We start from the raw sequence: 19,379 nt of genomic DNA on the forward strand, positions 1-19,379 counted from the left end.
TTTAGAATTAGCATCTATATGAGCTTTTAGAATTTTTCATTTGATGGATGGATGGATGGATGGATGGATGGATGGATGGATGGATGGATGGATGGATGGATGGATGGATGGATGGATGGATGGATGGATGGATGGATAGATAGATAGATAGATAGATAGATAGATAGATAGATAGATAGATAGATAGATAGATAGATAGATAGATAGATAGATAGATAGATAGATAGATTAAAGTGTCCAGAATATAATTAGTTTGCTCACTTGTACTTTAAACAACTGCACAACAGACTGTGTTGTTTTTATATAAATGTGTCTGATAAGCTGATTGACAATACAATATTTCTCACACATTTTGACATTTTATTGTCGCAAAAGTGTTCTATAAAACAGCCAAGTGATATTGGAAACAAAGAAAAACCTGATCAGTAAAAAAAGAACCTTTATTTTGTGAAGAATTAATTTGAGAACAGCAATTATTGTAGCTGAATAAACATTACAATGATTTTTGAAGGTTACTGTTTCCAAAAATTTGTTGGAAGTGAATAGACCCTAGCTATGAATGACTTTAGCAGCCTCAATCCCAAATCTGTTTTATACCCTATGCCCTACAACTATGCATTCCCCTTGGCCCTTGAAGGAAAGTGTGAAGAGGCTGGGATATAAATATTTCCCTAAGATATGGGACACGACTACTACATATACACACTCATGATATATCATCTCTTGCCCATGCGCCAAATGAAATGTCATCTGTAGTAGTCATTGCAGAAGGCTCAAGCAAGTTTAACAGATTACTGGTTCGCAAATTTGCTTTGTGGTGAATTTTGACAAACACTGTTTATTTGCAGCTCATAAAACTTGAGCTTTAACGTTTCCTCAGGTGTACCTGTTACGATGGCCGAGAAAGCTTAATGCGCTGCAGTTTAAGAAAACACATGCTATTACAAAAAAAACCCCAAACAAACTAAGAAAGGATCTTGTTGCTTTGACACAAATGCATCCAGTTAACACCAATTTAAAATGCTTGAACTTCTTTACACACAAGCACAACCAAGACCAAAAAAATTAAATTTTACAGTCAAATTTACAAATGCTTTCACACAGTGTGTCAGAACAGATAACATCATGTTCTAAACAGAACTTATATAGGCTAAAGTCAAATTCTGAACTGAAACACAAATATATTCCCTGTATTTATTCTATTGTTTATTGATTACCATCTAGAAACCACACTCATGTGTTGAGGTTTTTCCAATCACATGATCATATGTTCTAAAAGAAGACTCTTGGGGCTTTTGAAAGGAACAGTTAGCGCATCAAAGAACTCTGTCACCAACGCATCCAGCTAAGGTTATGCAATACAGTCATTACTGTACTATACACAGTGTGTTTTGCTGTAAACTACTCTATAAACCTAGAGTTCATCAGTACATGAAGTAGATATACAGTACAGTACAGCATGTACATACACTGTGTCTAATTACTTTCAGAAAGTCATGGAGTTGGAGGCCAATCATATCCCACATGAAATTATCTATGTTGACGAGGTTGGCTTCAACTTGGTGAAATATGTCATCGTGGGAGAAACAAAATAGGTCAAAGGGCCACAGTTACCGTGCCAGGCCAGAGAAGAAGAAGCTGGGTAAATGCAGAAGACCGGGCAGAATAGAAAATTACTTTGTTTTTTTTATTATAATTATGGTGCTTTTTCTGTTTGTATATCTTGCAGTAATGTCCTTTTGCAAATAAAGTCCGTACTGCAGCAATATTGTGTCTGTATTTTTTTTTTAACATAAACATGTACATTTTATAAAGCTACTCTGAGATGGTCGTTCATTTTTTTGTATTGAATTTCTGCAGCAAAATAAACAAAATGCATGCATTTACTAAACCCAACAAAACAAAAATGTAGAGAGGCTTCAAATATAAGGGCAGAGCTGACACATAAAATAATGCAGTTTCTGTAATGTCAGCTGATGATAGTGTTTTTTTTTTTGTCAATGTGTTATGATTGACTAAATGTTCCTGTTGGAAGAGAACATGTGTTAGTGTTTTGAAGAATTATTTGATTTTGAAACATGTTTGCAGTGTTTTGTTAGACATGGTGTATTATGTTAGTTCATTACTGTATTTTAAATATTAGTTTTGGGGTTTAGTTTACAATGTGTGATTTTAAGCATGAAATTAATTTTGACATTTGTGTGTTTTAGGTGTGTTGGTGCGTTAAGAGTTTAGCAAACCTTTTAAATGTATTGAAAAAACTGTCATAGACATTGTAAAAAAATGTAAATTCTCACAAAGCAAACACATACAGAAAACACACTACACATTCTCACAATGCAAACATATTGAGACACTCTGCAATTAGAACTGGTAATTCCAGCAGCAGTGTTGAACAGATTGATCACTAAGATTGACCTTGTCCTATTTTGTATTTGTTTTACATGGATCACTTTTAACTGGACAATAAATTATCTCCAGATGTCAAATTATATATTTAGGTTCTCTACGTAAGCTTAGTGGTTTATTTTTAATATATAGAATTGAGGTCAGAATTATTAGCCCCCTGAATTATTTTTAAAGTTTTTATAATGTGCTGCCCCTGTTTAAACTGCCCATATCCCTGCCCCTGTTCCTGTTTTACTTTAAAGGGCACATAGGTTACCCCTTTTTTCATATTTCATATCATATAAGTCTTTTGTGTCCCCAGAATGTGTCTGTAAAGTTTCAGCTCAAAACACCCATCAGATTATTTATTATAGCTGTTTGAAGTGTCTATATTATAGCTGGAAAAAAGGTTTTGCTGTTTTTTTGTACTGGCCCTTTAAGGCTAGTCCTCCCCGCCCACCGTTCCCACGTGCCTGTCAGCAAACGTCGCCCTCGGCTGCCTCAGGAAGCAGACCTCATGTAATGTGTGAGAAATACTACAGTAAGAACTTTAACAATCAGTATTTGATGCATTTTTTTGTGGATTTGCAACAATGAGTCACACACAATGCCATTACAAAGTTCAAGCACACACAGCAAGGACACAAACACAGCGCAGACACATACACACACACACACACACACACACAAACGTAGTGCAGACATACACACACACACATAGCTCAGACACGCAGACACACACATGGAGAGAGAGAGAGAGAGAGAGAGAGACAGGGCGTTAATCTTTGCACTCTTTTTGCACGCACATGTGACATGATACTGGTAATATCCACTGCTGTATGGATATCTCTTATATTAATGTCCAAAATAAACCTGATGTAACGTCCACAAACCGCGATTGAAGCGTCTACTTTTATAATTGTTCTGACACGCGGCTGTGCTGATAAAGTGCATCTGAAGTAAATTGCTGTAATTCATTACACACATGCTCTGTTTTAAAACAATTTAAACTTGTGAAACTCACTCTTGATCACATTTGATGATGATTGATGATCCTAGCAAACTTAACACACCTTTTATTCCCGGCTTTGCGCTCGTCCTCTTTTGATGAAATAATTATACATGTGACTACCGGACATTTTAATGCGCGCAGCTGACAATCAATATTGGTGGGCGGGGAGACCGCACTCCTATGTAAAGTTGCGGTCGATCTGAAAACCGCTCCAATTGGTCCACCATTTTTATGTTGTTAAATTTGAAAAAAAAGAAGGACTGGGTGTGTTTATTTCACCCCAATATGACAGTTTATACACTATACTTACACACATTTCTGTCCAAACAGCTTGAAAAGTAGATTTTTCACCATAGGTGCCCTTTAAATCCAACTATGTAGTAAACTTAAAATGTAATTTTGAAATCTAAAAATAATCTCCCCTATATTGAAAATAGATTAGTTTTTTGTAGTTGAATGAATACCAAATATATATATATCTATATCTATATATATATATATATATATATATATATATATATATATATATATATATATATATATATATATATATATATATTTATATGTGCATATATGTGTATATTTGTTTTCGTGAATCCACCAGAAGCCGCTGTTTATGCTTTTTCATATCTCAAATTTCTCTCAAGAGTGACATTTGCACCTGCTGTTCTCACGTAAAACCACCAGAGGCTGCTGTCAACTGACTGACTTGCTGACTGACCAACCGACTGATTGACCTTACCCTCCCCCTGTCACGGATTGGCCAGGCTCTTCCACCAGTATCACGCAACGAGCACCCTCACCTGAGTATTAACCACGCACAGCTGCACCCAATCACTCAAACACACTATATAAGCCCACACCTCACCTCACTCATTGTCCGGTCTCGTTCCCACGAAGCGGACTCATAGCGAGTACCTCCTGGTAGTCACTATCATTATTTATCATCGTCTGAACTTACCTGATCTCTGTTTCCTTCCAGTCTGTCCAGTGTTCCCAGTGTCCTGTCAGAGTTTTGTGTATTGTCAGTCTGTCTTCCCCGCAAGCCCTCTGGTGTGTGCATTCGATCTTCCTCAGTGTCTGTCATCCAACCTGCCACATAGAAGAATCATCAGCTCAACCGAACTCCATTCACTTCCCCAACGTTATCCTTTTGTGCTCCACTGTTGGAATAAACATCTTTCATTACTTACTCACCTTGTTTGTCCGTCTGCTTCCCTAACACCCCCTTCCCTAAACCTAACCAATAATGTTTTAAAAAGCACTGATTGACCCACCCACCTCCTTCCCTAAACCGAACTGACAGTGTTTTAAAAAGAAATACAGAAAAAAAAGCCCCTTGATTATTAGCACATTTTTAGATTTTACCACATTAAACACTCTGTTATTTACTTGTTTATTTTATTTTTTAGCTTTTGTTTTTGTCTTTCCTGCATCCTGGTACCGTCGCAGTCAACTCCGCTCTGTGTCTCAAGTCCGACGATATATGTGTCGAGCAACCAGAAAACCTGGTAACATCGAAAAAGTCATCCACACCGTCCTGTAGTCTTCGTTTTTAAAATGAAATGCAGCTATACGTACAGTAGCTCTGGCTACATAATTCACGATCTCTAGAAATGTATATAGAACTACGTTTTCAGAATGAGCCTGTTGCAACCAGCACATGCTGCAAAAGAGGAAAGAACATAACATAGAGTCTGAAAAATGACACAAATTAACCTCACTTAACAACTGAAATCAGCACAAATGTGAAATATTAGTCCTGCACATTTGCAAAGTCATGGTAATGATCATACATGATAAACAACCACCCACAGGGATAGAGATTCAGTGCTGATATTGAAGTGATGTGATTGCACTGTTATGACCCATTCCTCCCAAAAATGGAGTAATAATAAAGAAACAAGATCAGCTGCACACACAAGTAAACAGCTCGGGTGTGTCAGTTAAATGATTGACATTTGCTTAATGAATTCTAGCTGGAACTTTTTTTATTCACCATTCATCTGAGATAATTGCACCCGCTGTGCTGGAATATATTTGAAATCTTTGCTGATAAAGTTGAATAGCCGCGAGTTATTTGCTTGAAAATTAAAATTATTAAAAAAAAAATTTAAGTTTTCTTATCTTGCTTGTTCTGTCTCAGACACACATACTGTCTCAACCTAATAACGACACTGTGAATAGTTACAGAGATTGACAATAAGCCACAATTCCCCTGATACAGAGTGAGTCAGTGGTCTCTAATTCAGCAGATCACAGCTCTGACTCAAACTTTCTCTACTGGAATATTATTTATACGCAGATGAGCCGTGATCATCATTGGAGGACTTGTCTAGTATAGTTTCCCTATGCTCGTATGAGGAATATAGTAAAAGAAAAATACATAACAGTCATTAAAATTGCTTAAGAAAACAAATATTACAGTAGAAAAAAGTACACAGTTTAGAAAAGTAGAATTGGATACAGACACCTGCATCTCTTCAGGTTCTTTGGAGGTCTTGTGAAATACAGGGCAGAACGGAGGCAGCAATTCAATTCAATTCAATATGATTGATTGATTGATTGATTGATTGATTGATTGATTGATTGATTGATTGATTGATTGATTGATTGATTGATTGATTGATTGACTGCAAAAATGGGCAGATTAATGTATTCAGTAGTAGATTAACCGTGCAATCCATGCTGTTGGTTACATCTGAATATCAACAGTATGGAGTAACTGACCAAATTGACAAAAGTGTAAACCATCTATACTGAGTATTTAACATCTTTAGAGTGTAATAGTGCCCACCCACTTTTTTCAGCTATTCCAGATGTCATGGATACATCAGTGGCACCAGAGTATCTTCAGTGTATAACAGTTCCAAGTTACCATGCTCTTACTAACTTTTTAAATAAATTCCACTTGTCGCATTAAAGACAATAGGTTTAAGACCCTGGTACACCTCAAAGGAAATGTAAGAACAAAACTAAAATGGTGTAATTTCATCGTGTGATGATTATTTTTGAGTTTATTTCAGGGAAGCACGGTGGCTCAATGGTTAGCACTTGTCGCCTTAAAGTAAGAAGTTTGCTGGTTCGAGCCCCGGCTGGGTCAGCTGGTGTTTCTGTGTGGAGTTTGCATGTTCTCTCCATGTTTGTGTTTCCTCCGGGTGCTCGGTTTTCAAAAGACATGCGCTATAGGTGAATTGAATAAGCTAAATTGGCCATAGTGTATGAATGTAAATGCAAGAGTGTTTCCAGAGTTAGGTTGCAGCTGGAAGGGCATCCGCTGCATAAAATATATGCTGGATATGTTGGCGGTTCATTTTGCTGTGGCAACCCCTGATAAATAAAGGGACTAAGCCAAAGGAAACTGAATAAATGAATGTGTTCATTTCAGCAGTTTAAACCAGCTCACTGAAGCAAATTTTTGGTGGAGTCCATTTTTTTCATTTTTAGGGAGTTCACATTAAAATGTTTGATCCACATCAAAATTTACATTTACATTTAGTCATTTAGCAGACGCTTTTATCCAAAACGACTTACAAATGAGGACAAGGAAGCAATTTACACAACTATAAGAGCAGCAGTGAACAAGTGCTATAGACAAGTTTCAGGTGTGTAAAGTCTAAGAAGCTAAGCATTAGAAATTTTTTTTATTTTATTTTATTTTTTTTTTTTTGAGAGAGAGAGAGAGTACAGTTAGTGGTATAGCCAGAGAGGCAGTTAAGATTAGGAAGTGACTCTGCTGTTCTGATGTAGTTAGGGATTTCATTCCACCAACTGGGCAGATTAAATGTGAGAGTTCGGGAAAGTGATTTCTTCCCTCTTCGGGATGGAACAATGAGGCGACGTTCATTCCCAGAACGCAAGTTTCTGGAGGGCACATACATCTGCAGAAGTGAGAGCAGATACGAAGGAGCAAAGCCAGAGGTCGCTTTGTAAGCAAACATCAGAGCTTTGAATTTGATCCGAGCAGCAACTGGCAGCCAGTGCAAACGGGTGAGTAGTGGAGTGACATGTGCTCTTTTGGGTTCATCAAAGACCACTCGTGCTGCTGCGTTCTGGAGCAGCTGAAGAGGTTTGATAGAATTAGCTGGAAGCCCGGCTAGTAGAGAGTTGCAATAGTCCAGTTTGGAGAGAACAAGAGCTTGAACAATGAGTTGAGCTGTATGTTCAGATAGGAAGGGTTGGACCTTTCTGATGTTATAGAGTGCGAATCTGCAAGATCGAGCAGTTCTAGAAATGTGGTCAGAGAAGTTTAGTTGGTCATCAATCGTTACTCCAAGGCTTTTTACCATTTTGGATGCAGTAATGGTTGCTCCATCCATCTGGATTGAGAAGTTATGGTGTAGAGTCGGGTTGGCAGAAACTTCAAGCATTTCTGTTTTCGTGAGGTTAAGCTGAAGATGATGATCTTTCATCCAGTGTGAAATGTCTGACAGGCAGGCTGAAATGCGAGCTGGAACCGAGGGATCATCAGGGTGAAAAGAGAGGTATAGCTGGGTATCATCAGCATAGCAGTGGTAGGAAAATCCATGTTTCTGGATGACTGTTCCTAAAGATGCCGTGTTGATAGAGAAGAGAAGTGGCCCAAGAACAGAGCCCTGAGGTACCCCAGTGTTTAGATGCTGTAGGTTGGACACCTCTCCCCTCCAAGACACCCTGAATGACCTGTCCGAGAGGTAATGGATGTGTTCTGGAAATCCACCTCTTTTGGCATGCAATTTGCTCCACCATTTCGTTTCTCGTTCACAGGGTCAGGCAGGAGAACAACATCCAAAAACAACAGCACTGGCCACATGAATAGTAGCAGAGCTGGTACAAATGTATCTGCACATGTGTGAACACTTGCGGAGAGATTTTAAAAACTTGGAGGGGGTCACAATAGACATGAAACCCACCTTGTCGCATTGTGACTTTTCTATGAGCTTAAACCAGCGGTGCCATTCGGTGTCTGTCTGTGGCAAATAGAAAACAAGATGTGATGAATCACAGTGACGTTTCTTGTGGAGAAGGCTGTTTGCCAGATGTTCATGATACTGTTCTTTACTCTCAGCCTGCGTTTAAGGGTACATGCGAGCAGCCTAATACATTGTTACAGTGTTAGAGAACAAGATACCATCATCAAGCCTTTTCGATCTTCTTTTTGCTCTTAAATAAAGAACGGAAAATAATTCATTTGAAGTATAATGGGGCCTCACTATTTTTTAAGGGGTAGTCCAGAATGTAATTTTAAGGCTTGGTTGTGTTAATAATATGCAAAGCAATGTGTGCTCATGTTTCGCTTGATTTTTGTATAAACAGTCAGTCAATCTCATGTCTGCTCTCTAAAATAAAATCTGACTAGTGTCTGTAACGAGTGAAAATGGGGTGCGGCTCCTTTAAGAGAGTTTTCCATTGTGTGTGTGAATGGGGGTGCGTGTGTATGTATGAACTGTCTGTAGACACTTGTAACACGAGAACCGCATGTACGCGAGACCGAAGTTTATTTTTATTTTTCTCTGATGCTCGGATTAAGTTATTGGTCTGTAATTTAAAGTGACACTGTTGACAGAAGAATAAAGCACAAAATGTGGGATGCCACCTGTGTGAGCCTTGATTTTTTTTTTTACTCAATGCATTACACAACGTCTTTCACATATATTTGGAATATGCATGTGCAAGTAATATGAATCATTTACATATCTTTTGCGAGTTCATTATCTGAGATGTAAAACGCACAGAAAAGCTGCCAATGGAAACACGCACACGTTGGTGAAAAGTGTGTGTGTGTGTGTGTGTGTGTGTGTGTGTGTGTGTTTACAGCTGTTTGACTGATAAATATGAATTTGTAGCTAAATCGTTAGCGGTGCCAAACAGCATTTCCCATTGTTTACATCTTTGCTACAACATAACATTAAGGCTAGACACTGTGCATGTCATGATCAATTTTAACAAATAAAAACACAGGTTGTAGCTCTGAGTTCACAGCTTCTGTTGGTTCTAGCTGCTCCTTCTTTGAGGAGATTTTAACCGAATCCAGCACTGAACTGGGAGAGATTCTGGAAGCTGTGTTTTGTCAAATCATGCTTGCTATGTATTTTATAATTCTGTGGAACATAATTAATATTGAACTGTAAGCACTTCTGTCTTTGTGTCATGCCCTTTGAAAGCCCAAATACAGAAACAGCAGAAGCTCTGTGGAAATAGCAGGATGGCATTTTCTCCCTCTGCTGTAACATTACAGTGCCTCAGCTGCACAGTGTGTGTGCACGAAAAAAGTACGTTTGTGATCTCACAAGGCCCGGAAGTATTTTTTTGTAGTCCCCAAAATTCGTTTATTGTAAGCTAACTCTGTAAAATCAATGTCTCCCTTTGCATTGAACTTTGAGTATTTTACATTCAGAGATGCTGCTTATGTTCACACAGCTACATTACACAACTAAAGTTTAAAATATGATATCGTAGTGGACCACCCCTTTAAGTTAATGCAACTGGTTTACTCTCTTTATTAAAGCTAATGAACCTAATGAATAATCACTTTTTAAAGTGTAAGGATCCCTGATAATACTGTTAAAGATCTTTTGTATGCTTGCTTGCCTGTCTGTCCATCTTCTTCTTTTATATCCCATCCCTTACAACTATGCCTTCCCCTTGGCCCTTGAAGGAAAGTGTGAAGAGGTAGGGATAAAAATATTCCCCTGGGATATGGTACACCAATACTACACATACACACTCATAATATATTATCTCTTGCCCATGCGTCAAATGAAACGTCATCCGTAGTAGTCATTCCAGAAGGCGCAAGTGAGTTTAACAGATTACTTAATTGCAAATTTGTAAACAAGTAAATTGTGACACAATTTATATATATATATATATATATATATATATAGGGGTGAACTATCCCTTTAATGTTATAATGTCTGGATAACCCAAGGGTGGCTACATTTTGGGTGAACTGTCTTTTTAAAGAGTCAATGAGGCTTTGAATGTAGAGTGAATTTTATTCATTCATTAATTTTCCTTCGGCTTAGTCCCTTTATTCATCAGGTATTGCCAAAGCGAAATGAACCGCCAACTTATCCAACATATGTTTTACACAATGGATGCTCTTCCAGCTGCAACCCAGTACTGGGTAACACCCATACACACATACTCTACGGACACACCATTCACACCAGAAGTGGATGAAGCATCAAGCGTGAGTGATTTGCATGTCAAGTCAATGCAAACACGTGAATAAACGTCCTGCAGTGCGAATTAAGGCTGCGAATTTAGGCTGATTTATACTTCTGCATCAAGCGCACGTGTTTGCTCCAGAGCAGCCACGAATGGTCGCTGTTGTTTTGTGTGTACCTTATAATTAAAGTTGTTGCACGTCCACTGATTCCGCCTCAAAATTAGTAAGCTTGAGCCACTTGTACAAAAAGGTAGCGTTCAGAAAAAACAAAACATCAGCGAAGAAACTCGACACAGAGTTTCAACTCAACACCTACTGCCAGCTAGCGGTTCTGAAGTGTTATTGCAGAGCAACACAAACAGTGCGCAGAAGTATAAATGCATGCCATGGGTCACACCAATCAGTCGATGCAGAAGTAAAACCCAGGCTTTAGGCAGCATGAATGACACGCCGCAGGTTTAGCGTTTTGTGGTTTTGATGCACTTAACGCTCAAATCACTCCAGTTGGAAAATCTGAACCTCAGCGGACGTGTTACGCCGTGTTACCCATTCATTAGCTTGTCATTTTGCCTGTTGTTCATGTCCTGCGGGCAAATCTTCTTGCTGACAACGGACAACAGTTCATCAAACTGGACTCGGCTCAGTCTGTAGCACCGCTGAGAGCCTCCAGCATACAGGTATAGTTTCTGGAGGGGTTGATGAACTCACAGAGTTGGGTGCACCTCTGAAAGGATCTAGTGAACTTAGACACGGCACTGAACAAATATACATTGTTTTTAGTGTGTCAAGGTGAGTAATTTTGGGTTTGGTCAGTGTGTGATTGGTAGACTTCAGCAAATGAGGTGCGATCATGGTAATTTTAATGTCTTGTCTCATTAAACCATAAAGGGGAAGAGGAATATTGTGATCCTTATGACGATCCTTGGTGGAAGACTACCTGTGACGCCTCTGCTGTTTTGCTTTTACTATTGTTTTGTTTTCAATATTGATTTGCTCGTATTTATTGTTTTGCTTTTATTATTGTTGTGTTTTCATTCATTATTTTGCTTTGCTTCCTGACATTAATTCATTATTTTGTTTGCCAGGGTTTAATGTTGGTTTTGCTTGCCGGCATTTATTATTTGTTTTGCTTAATAGCATTTGTTGTTGTTTTGCCAACATTTCATAATTTGTTTTTGCCCATTGATATTTATTTATTGGTTTATTTACAAAAAAAAATTTGCTTACTGGCAGTGAATCATTGTTTCTTTCTTTTAATTTTTGGTCATGTGATTTCAGTGAGTGTTTTATGTGCAGACTGGCCTGACTTGAGTGCAGCGGTTGTTCTGGCTGGGTGTTCATGAGCATTTGTATGTATGTATGCACGTATGCATGTATGTATGTATGTATTAAGCTTATTTTGGGGTAGTATTTTTGTACTATTTGTTTATTTTGTTTATTTTCTGTTAGTTTGGGTTTTCTTTTCATTTTATGTTAATTCATTTTGTCTGTTTTTATATGTTGATTTATATTCTATTTTGATGGTTTATCCATGTTTTGTTAGAGTTTATAATAGTTTATTTTGCTGGTGCTCTTTTTGGGCTTAAATATTATTATTATATTATTACAATTATTATTTTGTGCAACTATTTATTTTCTTTATTTTGATTTAATGTGTGAATTTCTTTTCTTTTCTTAGGAGCCATTAAGGCCTGGTTTTGGAGCAGGGAGGCTGACTGCTGCCTTTCGGTGGTGCTTCACAGGTGGCTGTGTGGAGTGATACGATTTCCATTATTGTGTGCGTGCAGTGGTTGATGTGGGGTGAAATTTAGCTGGGTTAACTGACAATTCAGATTTGCACCTGGACTACTCTGCTCCCACTACGCCTGGCTGGGGAAGTTGAACTGTGTTTTTATTGATTGTGATCTTTTTAATTGTGATCTTAATGAATCATATTTTTGCTTTGTTCCTCCTGTCTCGCTCTGTCTGTTCCTTGCCTTCAAAATGGTAAAACTTACTTGTGAGTCTTAACTGGGTGTATTTCCATGGCTCCCCACCAGGGTGACACTGTCGGATTAACTAGTTTCTGAGGCTTGAGGCCTTGGGCCTTAAGGGTATAGTGCCACATTAGCATTCCTAAAGCACATTAACACAGCCATTCTCTCAATAAAATCAATGTTAGCCATTTAGCAAAGAAGTTAGAATCAGAAGCCTTGCGTATGACGCAAAACCGCATCTATTGGGAAGTGCATTTGACACGCGAATGAAGCGAGTAAACTGTTTACGCATCTATTTATGCGTGAATAGCGTGATTTATTTGCACATTGCGCGTCTGGTGTGAACACAGTATTAGAATGATTTTTTTAAATACAAATAATGACTTGCACCTAGACCTACTGTACAAGTGTAACAATATGAAAAGCGGTGAACATTTGTAATAATGAATGGTGAACATTTGTAATAAAACACAAATAAAGCTTTAAATACTAGGCAGAGCTCTGTTGTCGACTTTAAAATAATGCAAATGGGAGACTAAGCCTTTTCATTTCAGATGTTCACCACATACCACAGAAATGCTGCCGCAGGCAAGGACACTGAAGGTTAGGTGACATGAGCAAACAAACACTTGAAAATAAACAAACTGTTTGTTTTTTTAATAGTTTGTTAATGTGCTATAATAGTTCTAGTTTCCTCAAGGACATCACAGGTGGAACTGGCTGAGTTCATTTTGTGGTCTGGTCATAATGGTTCATACATTTGTACACGCTTGAGGCAAAGTTGTCGCTTCTATTTACATTCAGGAAATGAATTGTGTGTTTTGTGTGTGTGTGTGTCCTGTGCCCTCTATGTGGGAGACAGACGAGAGCTCATGGTAACAGCCCAGAATAGAAAATGCAGCGTCATTGAGCTGAGCTGTGTGGGCTGGAGCTCTGAGCGTGCAGGTTTGGGGTGACATTGGCCTGAGCTGAAGCAGACACTGCAGTGGTATTGTGTTTCAAAGAAAGGGCAAAAGGAAAAGGGTGTGTGAAGAGGGAAAGGGAAGGGACAGGTGGGGTGGGGGAAAGTGGAGGTGTCCTGAGAAAATCCTGACAGCACAGAAAACAAGAAGGTCAATAATATCTACAGAAATGTGTATGTAAGCGTCCGCATACCTCTCAATGGATAGATGAATGACACATGATCTTTGGAAAAACCTATTTAAATTGGTAATTTCTGCATTTTTTTTTAATCACACAGATTTCAAATAACATCACAGTATAACAGCCTTAAAAACCTTCTACCATGCATATTTACCACATTGTCCCGAATCTAGAACTCAAATATAAATAAAGATTTTAAATGTAAAAATGTTTGAAAATTATTTACATTGTTCTAAGTTTATGGTCATTAAGGCCTTAATCTTAGTTTTCAAAAGTGACAATATAAAGACTAATTTATATTGTAAAATGTTATTGTTATATAATGATTTCCCTAATTAACTTAATCTAATTAAGCCTTTAAATTGCCCTTTAAGCTGAAAACTAGCCTCCTGATAAAATATCTAGTTAAATATTTTGTACTGTAATCATGGCAAAGGTAAATAAAATCAGTTATTAGAAATTAGTTATTAAAACTATTGTTTTTAGGAATGTGCTAAACAGAAATTGGGTTGGGGGTTATGGGTTGCTAACAATTCATGGGGGCTAATAATAAGTTTAACTGTATTGTTTTTAATTCATTTTAATCTTATAAATGCAAACTTTGTGAGCATAAAATATATCCATAACACTTTAAAATAATACTTCATCTTAGTTAACGATTTACTAACATGAACAAACAATGTACAATACATTTCTAAAAGTATTTATTCATGTTTGTAATTTTAGTTAATGAAAATATGACTTCTAAGCTGGATTAGCGTAGTGCTCTGTTCGCTGGTTGCCCAGCATTCTGTATTAATAAACTTAAAAGGATGAACTCCCAGAGTTCTTACCCAGTCAAGAAAATACGATTAAATAACCCCGATGTTATCCTCTTAACACTAGCTGCCTGTTAAGTTACATATTGATTATAAAATATTGCTTCTTATCTATAAAGCATCAAATACTTTAGCTCCCTTTTATCTAACCAACCTTCTGTCTCGCTACAATCCAACCCGCTCTTTAGGATCTCAAAACTCAGGACTTCTGGTAGTAGCCAGAAAAGCAAAGTCTACTAAAGGAGTTCGAGCCTTCACATTTATGGCTCGTAAACTCTGGAATAACCTGTCTGATAATGTCCCAGACTCAGACACACTCTCTTAGTTCAAAACTAGATTAAAGACTTATCTTTTTAGTAAAGCATACAAACAATGCCTCACATAAGGGTATGATGCACGAGTGTGCTTCTTGCAGGTGAGTGAGCTTGACAACCACCTGTAAGACACACTCCTCCTGTCTTAATGCACCAGAAATTTTGTTAGGAATACTTAAACTGATTTACACGTTTGTTTCTATGTGTGTTTATATAACTAATATTTTCATTACAGCACTTCATTTTTGCATTAATATTTAATATCTCTTGTATAAATAGTCTATGAACAGCAGCTACGCTAGTTATTTTCACTTTTTCTCTATTTCCACCTGGGGATAATCATCCCGAGGCATCTAGAGATTGTACAGCGACGTTGATGTGATCCAAGACCTGTGAAGAGATAATGCCAACCACCAAGCACTTCTAGAGGTAATTATAATCCTGGACCAGGCCGTATTCTGAGCAGATGCTGTGGCAGTCATGAAGGAGCATCTACACGATGTCCAGTGTTCTCCAGCCTCCGACGCCTAGACTGCAGCTCTGCACAGGAAATTGAGCCTGGTTTCTCTCTAGGTTTTATTTTTCTTTCATCAATCGGTGAAGTTTTGTACAAAATTGTTCATTCTTATTTCATGTCAGTAATGTTAATTAACATTAACTAATGAAGCACTGCTTTTAAGTGTCACACATATATCTAAAAAAAATTATATATATATATATATATATATATATATATATATATATATATATATATATATATATATTTTTTTATATATATATATATATATATATATATATATATATATATATATATATATATATATATATATATATATATATATGGGTTGCAGCTGGAAGGGCATATGCTGCGTAAAACAAACATATGCTGGACAAGTTGATGCTGTGGCGACCCCAGATTAATAAAGGCACTAAGCCAAATAGAATATGAATGAATGAGATAGAATAGTGAAAGTAATTCTATAAATAAATTTAGTATGAAAGAAATCTTTGCAAATATATATTGAAAATATTCCCACAGCCTTTATTATTTGTATGTATAATAGATTGAACATGCAACACATTTGTATTGTCACATTACAAAATTTACTTAGTTACATAAATCACATAAATATAACCACATTTTCAGATCAAAATGGTGAAACTGGAGACTACATATACTAATAAAAGCTCGGTAACACTTTATAATATCTAAACGCTATGAATCATTTAAGCATTACCAAATAGTTAATTCATTATTTATTAAGCATTAACTCTACATTAATAGATGTTAGTGAGCAGTTTACAACTACTTATAACATTTTTAACTCAAAAAAGCTTATAACATTTTTAACTCAAAAGCATATGTATAATGTGCTAATGCTTAATAAATGATTCATAGTGTTGGCTATTATAAAGTTTTACCGAGCTTCTTTATTGGCATTAAATGATTAAGACTCTTAAAAAAAATGGTTCCTTGAAGAGGACTTTGCAGTTATGATAGAAGAACCTTCTTTTAGTTTTTAGTTCTCCAAATAGCTTTTCAGTGATCAATTTAAAGAAACTTTTTGTGCAGTGAAAAGGTTCTGTGAATGTTCGAGGTTCTTCGTGGAACCATTGATGTCAATAAAAAACCATAAACTAACGTACATCGAACAAAATGTCCTTTATGGTCCTTTAAACGGAACGGCATCATACCGCCCTGTTGCATTCGTTTAAACAATGAAATGCAGCCATATGTACCTCCGGCTACATAGTTCGCGGTCTCCAGAAATGTCCATGGGACTACATTTTCAGTATGAGCCTGTGTTGAATGTATATATGGTTATGTTTTCAGAATGAGCCTATGTTGGACTTCTAAATCTCTGCCAGAAGATAAAGATGCGTTTTGCAGCCAGATGGTGTAATTACAGCATCTGCCAACCAAACCCTGACCCTGTAGCAGACACTCACTGAAGATGTCAGTCTGAACGACACACACCAGGCTTCTTCCAGCACTTTGAACTCAGACTTCAGACAGCGAAAACTCGCTGCACCACCACCGTCTCTGCTCTGAAGGTTTTCAATTAGTATAAATAATGAATCTAAATGAACAGAGCCTGACATCTCTGGTTAAACCTAATCAGCGTAATATGTTTTTACTGTTGCCCTTGAGCCAACTTGTATCAAATCACTGCTGAAAGGAACATCGATTAGCTGAAACTGTGGTGAAATATAACGCTGTGGTCACTCAGTGGAGAGTGTAATTTAACAGATCGCAAAACTGGTATTAATATTTCAGTAGATGAGGAATGACCTGTTTCCTCTGAAAGCCAAATGACCAACACTTAAACTTTCGGTAGAATTTACACAAACACCTCAATCATGTATAAAGAAGCCTAACACAACAGAACAGATCTCTAACAGTATCTTCATATGCCTCCAGTATTTCATGCTTGATACAGTATGTCTCTGTATTAAGCATAAAGAGCTTGGATTGCTTTTTGTTTGTAGGTAAATGAGTTGTGTTTTTACTATGAAAGCAGAGGTTTCATTATTATCCGATAGCTTTAGATCAATAGTGCCCAAGCTGACCACATGCTCGCATTATCTTGTGATGTAGACAAGGCAAGTTACTACATTAAATCAAATCATTTGCAAACACAGTGGGGAATTATTTCTTTATCAATGCACCTTTGACTTCCTGTTAAAATAATTAAAATCTCATTACAAACAATTAACCTGTCCTTTCTTATTACATCCAATTCAAAATCACTATTTAATATATTTTCAATTACCACTCGTCTAGCAATAATTGAGATGCGAAAAAGGGTCCCGGGTTTAATTTCTTTGTCAACTTCTAAACACTTTGTCAACCTTTTAAGTTGTTTTTTTTTTGCTGAAGGAAAGAAATCTGTAACAATGTTGGAAATATGTATGACACACATTAATATCAGTAACAGTAATATTGTAATAAATAGATATTAGAAATATATAACGGTTCAAAGAATTCATAACAGTTAATCTCACAAATGTTTGTGCTTTAGTATGAATGTTTATTGTATTAGAGGTATAAGGAAAAATTGATGACAGGCAGTTGACTTTGAAATTGATGCACAGCCAAGACATTTTAGCCACAATGTGAAACATTCAGAGAGATTAAGCATGTGAGTGACCTTAGTTTGAGTGTCCATGTATCAACCCTTTAGGTTTAATTTCAGGGATGTCCAAATCGCAGTTTCAGACTCGAATGAATGTTACCTCCCAAACAGGACTCGAATAGCCCCGCTTATTTTCCCCCAATCTCTGTTTAACGGAGAGAAGATTATTTTCAACACATTTCTAAACATAATAGTTTTAATAACTTATTTCTAATAACTGATTTATTTTATCTTTGCCATCATGACAGTAAATAATATTTTACTAGATATTTTTCAAGACACTTCTATACAACTTAAAGGCTTAACTAGGTTAATTGGGTTAACTAGACAGGATAGAGTAATTAGGTAAGTTATTGTATAATGATGGTTTATTCTGTAGACTACTGAAAAAAAATAGCTTAAAGGGGCTAATAATTTTGGCCTTAAAACGGGTTTTAAAAAATTTAAAACTGCTTTTATTCTTGCCAAAATAAAACAAATAAGACTTACTCCGGAAGAAAAAAAATATTATCAGACATAGTGTGAAAATTTCCTTGCTCTATTAAACATCATTTGGGAAATAAAAAAAATAAAAATTCAAAGGGGGGCTAATAATTCTGACTTCAACTGTATATGCAGCTTGAAGCAGAAAGTGTGAGTATGTCTGCGCTCCGGAGATATTGTAAAGTTGATGACGACAACATTGTCATAGTCAACTGTGAGACATTTAAACTTGGGATTACCTGCAGGGTATTTAAGTTGAGGAACTATTTGTTTTTATATGAGATTTTATTTTTATTTTTATATATTTACTGTTGCACTAAAGTCCAAAAATGAAGAATTTATGTTATTTATTACTTGATTGTTTAAGCTACCTCACAGAAGTGCTCTGTTTGTTAACAGAGTTGTTGAATGTTAAACTAAAAAATAAGGAACATCCTGGATCTGTTTCTTTACTCTTCTTTATTTATTTATTTATTTTTGTTATATACTATAGAAGTATCGGACTAGGTTTCGGTATTGGTAAAATCTCAAAACCAGATGACCTAGACTGAAAGGCAAAAAAAAAAAAAAAAAAAAAAAACTGATTGGGACATCCCTTTTCCATTTATAATAAAGTTTGTTTATTTTTTTTTATTTTTCCAAAATATGTTTTTTTTTTATTATGATTTTACATACTAAACCTGTCAATGAAATAACATTTCTGTACTGTCAACAGAATAAAATTATCTTTATATCAAAATTATTTTCAAAGGTCATTCCCTTATGGGCAGTGCACTGACATGTAGCACTATTATGCTAAGTTAAACTGAAGTTGAGACCTTGTGTCATGATTAATCGAGATTGTATATATTAATACAGAATTGATATATTTAAAATATTCTTACACTTGATACAATTTATAATAGAAGTAACATTAATAAAAATAAATCTGTGATACATATAGTTATACATTAGT

Source organism: Danio aesculapii, chromosome 18, assembly GCF_903798145.1.
Source record: "Danio aesculapii chromosome 18, fDanAes4.1, whole genome shotgun sequence".
Lineage (NCBI taxonomy): Eukaryota > Metazoa > Chordata > Actinopteri > Cypriniformes > Danionidae > Danio > Danio aesculapii.